The 12,939-nt window shown below is 38.3% G+C and overlaps 1 long non-coding RNA gene across 1 annotated transcript; it reads left to right on the top strand.

Moving 5' to 3' along the window:
- Positions 1-5,916: 5,916 nt before the first annotated feature.
- On the top strand, positions 5,917-12,623 carry LOC146754144 (uncharacterized). Its single transcript, XR_014939837.1, has 3 exons — positions 5,917-6,034; positions 10,377-10,524; positions 12,441-12,623. It is a non-coding gene; the product is annotated as an uncharacterized LOC146754144 (long non-coding RNA).
- The last annotated feature ends 316 nt before the right edge of the window (positions 12,624-12,939 follow it).

The raw sequence follows: 12,939 nt of genomic DNA, 5'->3' as shown, positions 1-12,939 counted from the left end.
ACAAATAAAACTAATAGTTTATTTCACACTTTACAAATAGAAAACAGTGTTTAGGATAAAAAATAGGCAGTTTAGAACACACAGTAAAAATATTTACAGAGATAAATCAGATAATAGGTGCATCATACTTACATTCATTATAAATATGCCCATACTCTATGAGTTAAAAGGAAGGGGGCTGATAACTACATGTAATGTGGAGAGAAAGGGACAGTTTTTTTAAAGTTTATAAAATCAATGTGAAGCTGTCAACACTGCAGGCTGACTTCCCTGATATGGAGAGGATGGGATTTATAAGTTTTGTGTGCTATAATTTCATATTTAAACTTGCTACGTCACAGAATCATAGAATCATAGAATGGCTTGGGTTGGAAGGGACACCAAGGACCATAAAGTTTCCTACAGATGCAAGCCACTTCTGCAGAACTTGACTGTATCCAGAGAGAGAAAGTACATAGCAAAGGGAGATGGAATTACTGATATTAAGGGATGCAGTTACAATTTTATGTTCTAGCTCCCCCACTGATTTCATACTGAGACCAGCATGGAGCAGAGCTTGAAGAAGCTCAGACTACCACAGGGCCTCTATACTTGCTCCTCAGTTCACAATCTCAACAACTTCCTTGAAAGACCAGGTACATATAATCCTGTATTGAGACATGGTTGGTTACATGGACTACACAGTGCAGTCAGGGACGCCTGAGTGGAATTCAGATACAACAATAAACATCTTTCTGTCTTTAGTAGATATCTAGAGATCTCTTCAACCAAGACACTTCAGAAATAATATTTGGGTAAATGGTCAGCTTCAAAGAAAAATACTTGTAAAAAGCATTTGTGCATCAGCATACCTTTGGGCAAAGTGAGCATCTGTATTTACTGCTGTTCTATTTATCCTTTAGATGATTTTGTTATCAGAGAAACAATACTAACTCAAAGGCTTTACCTGCCTGATGTTTTCTGTTAGACAGGATTTTCTGTGCTTTCTTTGAAAAGCAAAATAATTACATTAGCCTATGACCAAAAAACTTTTATTTTTTTTCCATGGAATTTCAATGAGGAAGAGATAGGCAGGAAGCTGGAAAAGGTGAATAGGAAGAGGTGCTATTCATCTTAATATATGTCTTTTCCAACAAGAAGTTATGACAAAAAGATACCCAAATGAGATAGGTCCACATTAGACTGAGAGCTGTGAAAGCAGATGTAGACATAAAGAAGAAAATCAAAGGCGTTTAATATGTGGCTGTGTGTGGAAGAGAAATCACGTCTGCATTAGTTTTGTGGGTGAATGTATATGTATTTATAGGTATGTATATGTTTCATTCATTTATTCACATTAAAAAAAAAAAAACAAAAAAACAAAGTTCAGAGATTACAGAAAAGTAGCCTGAACGGCTTGCAAACTCATTTATAGTATATCAGCATTGCAGTTAATCTTCTCACAGTATTTTCCAACTCTTTCCTTCATTCTATGCAGCATTATTGCACATCTAACAATTTGCCACATTGTGAATGTTTTCTTATCTGAAATGAAGTTACTTTCCAGTATCACCACCTGTGTTTCTTTTGTGAATATTCTCAGGAAAAATATCTCCTTGTGTTAACTACTCTACAACAGCACTGTAGAAAAAAGGTCACTCAAATTCAGGAAGACCAGTTACAGTCTATTCAGCAAACAACAGCTCATTTACAATGTGTTTGATTTATTATAGAATGGCTTAGATTGGAATGGACTTCAACATTATCTAGTTCCAACCTTCCTGCCATGGGATGGTTGCCACTCACTAGATCAGGTTGCCCAGGGCCCATCCAACTTGGCTTTGAACACTTTCAGAGATGGGGCATCCACAACCTCTGTGTGCAGCCTGCACCTGTGCCTCATCACTCTCTGAGTAAAGAATTCCCTTCTAATATCTAACCTTAATCTCCCTTATTTTAGTTTAAAGCCATTCTGCCTTGTTCTATTGCGATTAGACCATGTAAAAAGTTTGTCCCTCCTTGCTTATGAGTTCCCTTCAAGTTCTGGAATGCCACTATGAGATCTCACCAGAAGCTCCTCTTTCGTGAGCCCAACTCTTTCAGCTTTTCTTCACAGGAGTGCTGCTCCAGCCCTATGATCATCTTATAACTATTTATTAAGTTTTTCAAGATTATTATATATATATGAAGGCTAGCACACTGCCAGGTCTCAGAGGAAGTTGAACAGCCATAACTGAGGAGAAGTGTCCCTTTGGGTGGCCTGGAATACAGACAGTGAAACAAAAGGAAAAGGAAAAAGCAGTTCACAGACTGTTTATAAAAAGCATTAAAAAAAAAAAAAAAAGGGAAAAAAAGAAAAAAAAAAAAAAAGGAAGAAAGAAAGCATTATAAATGTCCTAAGCATTATTCCAGTTGCAACATCTGCTGGGGGAGGGGAGGGGTAGGGAATGGTCCCTGCAGGATGCAAATCAGCCACAGAAAAATGTGGGATTTGCTAACTGCAAATTAAAACCAGATCGATCAATTATCAGGGGACAACATTCAGATTTCTGTTCTGCTGGAGGAAAGAACTGCAAAAGCTGCTGTTTCTCACGATTTTTAAGACAGTAATTCACATCAGGGCTCAAGTGCAAGCTCAGTGAAAATCTCACTTCACTCTGATTTCTAATAATGAAGATAAAAAGTAAATGGAGATGTATTCCTACATGTTTAGTTCATCTATAAAGACTTGTTCTATGCGTCATTCCATCCTAGTGTATTAAGCAATGAGATTTTGGTAGTGGGAGACTGCAAGGGTGGTCTCTGTGAGCAGAGCCCAGCAGCTGCCCCATGTCAGAGCAGAGCCAGCTCCACTGTTCCAAACAGGACCCACTGCTGCCAGAGCTGAGCCATGAGCTACAATGGGCGTGCTCTGGGAGAGCAGACTGAAGCAAGGGAAAAACTGCTGTGCAACATCAGCTTGGAGAGAGTGACCATGAAGGAGCACCAGAGACAAAATGCTACAGACTGCAGCCCCCATTTACCACTTTTCTATGCCCAGAGGGAGGAGGCAGGAGAAGGTGGATGGAGGAGAAGGTGTTATTAGTTTTTTAGTTCTCACTGCTCCTGTCTGTTAGTAATAGGCAATAAATTGCATTAATCCACCTACAGGGTGTTTGTTTTGCCCATGTCAGTAACTGTTGTGTATTCTCTCTGTCCTTATCTCAACCCTTGAGTCATTTTCCACTGTATTATTTTCTTTCTCTCTTCCTTTGAGGATAGGTGGTGAGAGAGCTGTTGTGAAGTCATTTAGTTATCAGTGTTCACCCTGTCCACCGTTAGACAATTGATATACTCCTCACCAAACATGTTAGGGAGAGGGATGCACCATTATCACTCTTTCCAGGTGGGTTCCACACTCTCTTAAGTCTTCTTGCTATATTGAGCATGTTTACACCTGAGGAAACAGTCCTTGCGTTCTCTAGACATCCCAATGGAGTCTTGTAACCAGTCAAATCAGTGAAGAATAACAACTTGGGGAATTTATAGATCAGTAGGCTATAGACAAGCTGATAGAAGCCAGGGAGCATGGCACTGATGCTGCACAGTCTCCTTGCTGTTTTTTTCCCCACAGAAGAGGCACAAAGACAGGAAGGGCTATGACAGCCTCTGGATCATACCATGCCATAGACAAGGACTGTCTATGACCCGGGGGAAGTTGACTCTGTCTCCCTTAGGAGCCTTCTGGCACCAAGCTGAGCAATCTGGGCTTGGCCAGGATGGGAAGGAGAATTAGTCCCATTTGTTTGGCTGTAGACAATGTTAGAATAAATAACTGGTCAGCCATTGAGTTGAAGCACAGATGCTCATCTGTTATACAGATCTGTTTCTGTTCTCTTGTTTAGAATACAGACCAAAACCTCTATAAAGGAAAGATAAAGGTTGTCCACAAAAAAGCTATCTTTGACCTCTGTGGCATGCTGACTGATCTCTGGGGAAAAAAATAAAAATAAAAAAATTAATGAGCAATAAGCACAGATAAAACCTGATTCCCTACAGATTTATGTCCCATGGCTACTCAGTATGCTCTGACTCCACTCTTCTCCATAGGTGTTTTTTTACAGTATTCATTCTCCTGGTGCAAGATGCAGCCACTAGAATGGTGAGGCAGGAGCCAAGCAGAACACATGATCTGCCCTGCAGGCTGAACAAGGACAGATACCGAGGATCATAGTTCTCAAGTTCTCACCTCTATCGAGTGTTTTTTGAAAGTGGCTAAAAAATGTCAGCTGAGATGGTAGTAACAGCATGTCACAGTTAAACTAAATTCTCTTAGGAAAGTGGGAAATACTTTCACGAAGTCTGGTAGTCCCTCTTCCTCTGAAGAATGTATATCTGTTTTGCCTACTGCATGACAGTGTTTTAACCACCCCTAAAATTTTCAACCCAGAAGGCTCAGGAATTTCCTTAACTGTGTCACACAATTTTGTGCCGTTTTTTTGTACTGTAAAACACACTTCCATTTACCCAGTATTAATACAAAAGACTGAAAAAATAGCTAATATTTGCAGATCGTTGGCACTGAAATCACTATTTCAAATGAATCCATGTCACAAAATGTCACTGGTAACTCCACATTTTTTCATTCAGGAAGAATAATTTAATACATTCCCACACCAATTAGACTGGGACACAGTAATTAGATAATCCAAAGGAAGTTAGGATGAATATGAGAAAAAGAAAAATCTCCACTTTAAATTCCTTATTCAAATTTAGCTCAGTACTTGTTTATGCTGAGCCATGACTGGTCATCAGTGAAGTCACACAGTATTTATGGTTTCTTTCAGGAGGAAAACTGGGACATGTTTTCAGTTCTTTCTCTTTTAAAAGCTGTAAACATGAGCTTGGTGGTTTTAAGCTATCCCACTGCAGATGGCATGCTGATAATGTCAGAAGCAATGTCAGAAGTTAAACACAGATGAAGACTGTATTTAATGTCTCACTCCTCTCATGGAAAAAAAAAAATATATATATATATATGTTATAGCTTTTCTGTATCCACCTTGAGGATAAAAAAAGAATTTTATCTATTTCCTAGGCCTGAGTCATGGTGTTTTCTAATACAAATGAAAAAAACCCAAGCGATGTTTACACCACCCAGACATCCTATTCTTCAGAGGCAAGTCAGGTAGGATGGTCAGTAAGAAGAGCCGCTAAAGACAGTAGAATCATAGAATCATCAAGGTTGGAAAAGACCTACAAGATCACCCAGTCCAACCACCCACCCATCACCAATAGTTCTCACTAAATCATGTCCCTCAACACAACGTCCAAATGTTCCTTGAACACTTCCAGGGTCAGCGACTCCATCACCTCCCCATAAACCATGACACCTGGGCAGCCCATTACAGTGCCTGACCACTCTTTCAGAGTAGATGATATGGCTGTTTCATTAAGTCTCACGAGCACAGACTGTAGTAACAGAAAACATGGAAAGTATCTGTGCCATGGGAAGGAGAAAAATTTTGTTGTTCATATCTTCATCACCTTTTTGTATATTTAAAATGTAGTGCTATTCTGTCTCCTTTCTCCTCACCTCCTGTATTTTGTCTTCTTCAAGTTAAATCCTTCAGTTATTTCAGTCTTGTCTTGCATACCTGCGATCATTCTCATTGCTTTCCTTTGCAAGATCTCCAGTGAGTCTAAATTTTGATTAGCTGCTGCTAGGTACAGCACAAGTGCAGTACATTCCTTTCTTTTTGGCATCAGTCTGGTGCTTATTCCTCTTCCATGATATGAAACTGATATTTTTGTCCAGCTCAGGATCCACCATAACCTTCAATGTATAGTCTCAGCAGTTGGTGTCCTTTCTTTACTCAATTGTTTAAGCCTTTGCTTTGCTTTTGTACTGGAAGAAATGTGTCTGGATCTCTCTGACTGTATCTTCATTTTTTTTCAGTTTTGATTAGGATTGCAAACACCTGATGTGATCTGACTGCTATTCACTGCTTTGAGAACATCTGAGAAAATCTTTAAGCAGACACAGGATGAATAATAAAAACAAAATGATCTTAAGGTGAGTATCGGAAACATGACTTACTCATCACTGCAATTAAAAATTTCATCACCTTTTTTTTTTTTGTTTTAATTTGTGTCTCAGACTTGAATGGTATTGTACACCATAGAATAGAAAGTGGATAATACAACAATGAAAACAAACTAAAAAAATTAATTACACATCCAACCTTGCTGATAATACAGAGCTAATGTGCTGGGAAGAAACAGCTTTATACCAAACAATTGTTATCTAAGTTAAGGATGGTTAACTAATTTCATGTTGTATATTGGACGAGGCAGCTGGATAAAACATGATTAATAGTTAATGACCTGGTACTGTTTTCTAAACCAATGAAGAGATTTATTTATTTTTACAGTTTGATTGCTGCTGCTTAGCTGAGTGGCTACTGAAGAAACACCATTTCCATGCACTACCAAACCAAAAGCTTCACTGGGCTTCTGATGAAACAGTCTAGTTCTAAACTAGAAAAAAGGGGCACTTGATTTCTTCCACTAGCCAATTTCAAATAGTACAGCTAAATGCAATTTAGAAGCATCCTGATCTGGGGAAACAAGATTTGGACCTCTATTATGCAACTACTCTGAGTAAGATTTTGAAGTACTAAGCTGCTTTAAAAATGCAGTCATTGCAGATGTTTAGCTAATTTGAAAGTTAGAGGGCTCATCAGCTGAATCCAATGGCTCAAACACTCAGCATAATAAGATGCTTTCAATTTATTTATTTATTTCTGAAGAGGATTTACTGTCAGTCATATAAGAATAGTTAACAATTAGTTGTTTGACAAATGCTGGCCTTAGCTCCAGTGATTTTCCTCACTTTTAAAATAAAAGTAGTAGGTGAGTTATGGTGATAAAATCATCTTCCTTAGTTAACAAATGTTACTGCAGACACACATCCAAACTGGGAGCTTATGATGCTCTAATTATTGAATTTTAAAAATAATAATAATAATAAAAAATAATTTTAAAAAATTTAAAGTGTGGAAACTCTGAAGACTTTTTTTCTGGAAAATGTTAAAACACAGAGTTTGTGTGACAGTACAGTGTGGCATCTTCTTATCACAGAGTACAGAAACTGGAGATCAGCTGGGAAAACTAGGTACTTTTTGTACCCAAAATACCATTCTGAAAACCAGGCACTTCCATTTTCTCTTTATTGTTAGGCTAGTTTTCCTACCGTGTAATTGCTGCCAACTTTCCTGAGTTATTTTAGTACATGATACTTGCCTTCTAGTTCATAAAATGCTACAGATTCACACTGCATTTGCTTTGATTTTCCATGCTTTCCACTTTTGTTTCCACATGATTATGATAAAATTTACTCCATGGGCAAAATAGAAAGAGACACTACAAGGAAGACTATGCATACAAGTGGAAAGACACCTCAGTCTTTTATAATTTGTACATTAATTGTGCCTCAGCTTTTCTGTAGCTAGCCCGTAACTGGCTGGCTCCATGTTGGATGAAGCATTCTGCTTTTAAAATGTTCCTGAGACTGTGTTTTCTGTCTGAAAAGATTAGAGTTAAATTTAATATTTCCCTTTACCCTTCTGAAGATATTCTGGTAAAAGCTTTCCACCAGTAGAACATATATGGATTTTAAAACCTTGTTATTTTTACACACACACAGAAACATGGAGCTGTTTCTCTTTCTTTCACACCAGTACTGGAAATTTTTCAACCTATTAGTGTGAGTAACCTATTCCACTCAACCCTGATCATCTGAAACAAGGTGCACCCTACTTGTAGCTGACAGTGCTGCTTTGGAAGCTAAGAATTTGGTCTAGGTAAGAGATGGGTCTTCCGCTGCAAAGAACTGCGGTTGCTGACTCCTGTGAACAGTACAGAGCACACTGTAGACACATATAAAGTATTTGGGATAAATCAATCCCTGACAACATTTGTCCAATGGCAATGAGGGAGAAGCATGAAATCCTTGTAGGTTACCATGGAATTATTCCTGTGCACAGGTTGTGTACAGCACAGATACCTTAAAGGAATTAAACCATTATAAACTTTCATAGATTTATGAAAAAATTGAATCACTAAGGCCTCCAGGACCATCCACCCATCCCACTAACCATGTCACTCAATGCCATATCTGCCTTTTTGTTAAACACCTCCTGGGACAATATTTAAACCACCTGCCTGGGTAACTTCTTCTTGTGCCTAAATCCTTTGAGAATCAGTGTTTCCTAGTATGCATTCTGAATTTGCCTTGGCACAACTTGAGGACATTCCTTCTGATCCTATCTCTGTTACCTAAAAGGAGAGGCTGGATCTTACTCCATCACCTCCCCCTTTCATGCAGTTGTACATTTAATTTTCTAAGTTGTAGAAGAATGTCTTCCTCAAGCCTCCTCTTGTCCAGACTGATCCTTCAGCATCTCCTCCTAAGACTGGTGCTCCAGACCCCTCACAGCTTTGTTGCCCTTCTCTGGACACACTCCAGGGCCTCAATGTCTTCCTCGCAAAGGGGGATGCTAAACCTGGACACAGTATTCTAGTTATGGCCTCACCAGAGCTGAGTACAGAAGGGACTGTCACCTTCCTTCTCCTGATGTCCACTCTATTCCTGAAACAAGCCTGGATGCTACTGGTCTTCTTGGCTACTTGGGCACACTTCTGATTCATATTTAGCTGGCTGTCAACTAACACCCCCAGATCCTTTTCCTCAACAAGCCTTGCCACCAGCTTTCTGCCCCAAGCCTGTAGCACTGCCTGGGGTTGTGCCCGAAGTGCAGGACCCAGCACTTGGTCTTGTTGAAATTCATCCCATTGGTCATAGTCCAGCTATCCAGCCTGTCCAGATTGCTCTGTAAGGCCTTCATACTCTCAGGCAGAGCAATACTTCCTGCCTACTTGGTGTCATCTGAGTATTTACTGAGAGCACACTCAACCTCCTGTCCATCTCATCATTAAAAAACAGGACAAGTTTTTTACTGTACTTTTTTACAGTACTGATTCTTGAGGAATACCTCTAGATAGTTGTTGCAGCCTTTAACACTGAACAGCTAAATCATCTTCATATTATTAATGGCTCATGCATATATAACTTCACATTTGATTATAATTTCCTCCTTCTCACTAGACAGTGTATCCCATCATACCCTATTGTAACAGACTGATTTGTTCATGAAAGTCTTTTAAGGAAAATATAGCATATAATCTTTTTGTTTGCTTGTTTGCTGTTTTGTTTTTGGTGTGTTTCAATGGAAGTCTGCTGCCACTTTGAGGTTTCAGATCTTTGTTTAATATTTAAGTTTACTTCTACTTCTCACAAAATCCACAGAGAAAATAATTGTGCTCGGATTAATGCTATTGTCACACAGGATGGAAGGGGCTGACGTATCCTACTCTGTGGGAAGAAAACAGGAGTATGCTTGAAAAGACTCTTCTTTGTATGGAAGAGCTAAGAGGCATGGAAAACATAATGCTTCCTTAAGTTCAATTTTACCAAGGCTCCAGCTATCAATACATATTTTGCAAAATTACATCTATAGAATCTGTTTGATTGTACATACTGGAGAATATTCACATTGAAAAGCAGATTTCTTGCTCATCAGATGTACTCATATACAGTCACTCTGACAAACTAGTCAACAAAATTATTTTTGGTTTCTTTCAGTCATCTGCAAACTAATATATAGACACTACATCTTACAGGATAAAAGAGAAAAGATAAAGGATATGAAAATAAAGACATTTCTTACCTGCAACAGTGACTAAATTCCAGACATTTCCACCAGACAGATTAGATCTGTGATTGATTTCTACAGAACATATTTGTGGTGACTGACTATTATAGAATTAATATTCTTCACATCCCAATGGTAACAAATGTGTTCCAGGCTGTGTTAGGATAAGGATAAGGTGTTATGATAAGAGTGTTTTCCTTCTTGTAAACATGAAATATAGGCAGGCAACAGATATGAGGACTTACTACAATATATTTTCAGGAGATTATTATTATTCATGCTGAGCAATTTATAAACTAACTTTTTCACATGGTATTTTGTCTCCTGTTACTGTGTTCTTATTCTTTGGATTTTTGTCTTGTGTTCTTGTTTACAGAAAACAGACCTCTATAGAAGGGCAAAAATTTCTGATATCTATTGTTTACTAATGCCTAAAAGTAAGAACTATGCTAGTTATACAGCTATCAAGGGACTTTATCTATGGTTTCTGAAGATATCACGCAAATCAAATAACTCCACTGACATTTCTGAAAGATTAGATTACATTATACAACCTTTATTAAATTATACATTACTACATTATAAGACAAGTATATATCCTTCATTAAAAGAACATCTTCAGTCTTTTTCATTTACTTATAGCCAGATTAACGTGTATGGGAATGCAAATGGGAATGGATCCTACAGAGGCCGTAAGAACACTTGGAAAATGTGAACTTTTTTCATACAAGGCCAACAGCTTCTGCCAAGGAGGGAAGAAGGGGCCTCCTTGCCCACACCAGCCACTGAAGTAAGAACCTGCTCATTCACACACCCACACACAGACAGACCTGGCGCAAGGCCTGGACAGCTATTCCAGAAGCACACAGTCAATGGATAGATAAAAGTATCCTGGCAGTGATTCCTCTAGGATAGCTGTATCCTCAGCAATGACTTCATTTATGACCTCTTAAAATGAACTTAAAAGACAAATTAGCTCTGCAATTAAATTCTTCTCTGATGGCAAGTCACTGCAGACAAGTTAGTTTGTCTATTTCTGATTTTCCTAAACATCTGTGCAAATTTTATGTTTCTTACATCTTTCCATGGATGAATAAATGCCAGAGCCACACCCAGTATTTTCTCTGTGCAGTCCTTGGGATATAATTTCTCCCACCTTAGCTCGTTCTGATTTATACAAGGACATCTGCAGCATCTGGTGTTACGAGACACAAGATTTCTCACAGCTATGCACTTTATACCTAAGGCTTGTCAGCAGGTCGCTATGCCAGGTCTGCCCACGTATGGATTTCACCAATAACTCAGCAACCAGTCTGACTTGCTTTCCAGCTCTGCCATGCCCACAGGCACGAAGTGAATGCAATGAAGCTAAAAATCTGGCCTGAAGTTTTCAAAATATTTCTCCACTATTCTTCATGTAAGAATTTCCTGCTCTTGAAGTATAGCTGTCAAGATACAACCCTAAAAGTTGGAAAGTCTGATCTTTCAAAGCAGAAGGCAAATTATTGCATAGTACAGTGGGAATGTCTTGAACTGGAAATCTGAGTAGGTTTTTACCTTGTTTAGGTGAACAATAACCAAAGTTCTAATACTATAGTCAACAATCACAAATATCTAAACTCCAAAGATGTGGGTTATTTATGGAGTCTCTAGACAAAATGAATGCCTATAAATAAACATTTTTTAACCTAGGCATTCTCACAAAGACTAAGTGGATCTGTCTGTTCTCTAATTGTTTGGGCAAGTGTCTATACATGTACACAATGCAGCCACAACACCTTTGTGCATTTCTGTATTAGGACAATCCTAATGAATGCTTTATGGGTTATTTTGCTACCATAATAACACAAGAACAGAATTTAATTTGCCTTTTGATCAGCTAACTTCCTAACCCTTTGGACACCACAAAAGACACTGAAAGGTGGCAAACAGAGAACCCCTTCAGCAGCTACTATCAGCAGAATATTAACATTTGCAACATATTTCCTCTGCACTGTTATTGTGTTTACTGGAACTCTGCAAAAAAAAAGAAAGAAAAAAGGAACATATTCTACAGCACTGTAGTCAACAACATCCCATTCCTCAAATCAGCATCTTATTGACGTATGCATGTCCGTTTTACGATGTCAATTGTACATCACTGTTCATTGTTTTTTCCTTTTCAGTTGACACTGCAAAAGCTGCTGCACATTGTCAGAAAGTACTGTTTAGTTAAACCACAGGGACAGGAAAAGCCACCTACCAACACAAAGCTTAATAAACCCACAATCATGAGAACTATACTCCCTCACAGACAGTGAGAGATCAGCCCTTTGATATCAGGGCTACAAGGACACTGTAGATAGGTAATGTTGTGGATGTACCTGGTTATTATTCTGTTGTATGTTGTAAGGAGCTATAATTCTTCATTAGTTGCAGTAGAATTTATTTTTTTGTATTAAAAAAAAAAAAAAAGAAAGAAAAATAGGGTTATGGTCATCTATCCCAGCATTGTTACCACATTATTGAAAACATTTTTAATGTTATTATTTTCATAGTACTTCAGAAAGTAAATTTAGATACCATAGTAACTGAAGTCCTCTGGGGACTTTTGAAAAAGGTTTTAGAAAGAAAGGAAACTGTAGAAAAGGTAATGTTCACAAAAATGCTATCAGCAAAAACTGTGCTGCACACAGTTGAAATCTATCTTGTGCCTTCCCCTTCCAGGTCCTGCTTCATACACCTCTGGAATATAAGTCATGATCTGACAGAAACACTACTGATCCAAAGTTGAACTTGAGGCTAAGAGAGAGTAATTCTAAAGAGAAAGATTGAATAACCTGCAATTGTCCTGCAGAGGAAAGAATACCTTTGAGAAAGACTGAAAAAATAAAGTTGATTCACACCCTTTATTGCCTGGCTCTGATGCATTTTGCATAGGGCTTTTGCCCATGGCAGAGAATATTCAAACAGAAGCTGTCAGAAGCACTGGAAATGTTTGAAGAACAGAGCTTGTGAGACTGTAGCAAGAAGGAGAATTTGAGAAGGAAGGAGGAGAAAGTAATAACATATGTAAGAGGAATAAGTAAGGTGAGAAAAAAGCACTGGGAAAGGAGAATACACCTAGCCAGCCAATCATTCATTATAATTATGGTAAGCCTCCCGGTCTCACTGAAGATATCTGAGATTTTCATGGACTTTGCAGCACAGTAAGCACTTAATCATT

Source organism: Coturnix japonica, chromosome Z (genome assembly GCF_054131305.1).
Source record: "Coturnix japonica strain WE chromosome Z, WE-NBRP24, whole genome shotgun sequence".
Taxonomy (NCBI): domain Eukaryota; kingdom Metazoa; phylum Chordata; class Aves; order Galliformes; family Phasianidae; genus Coturnix; species Coturnix japonica.
This window is presented reverse-complemented; position numbering and strand designations above follow the sequence as displayed.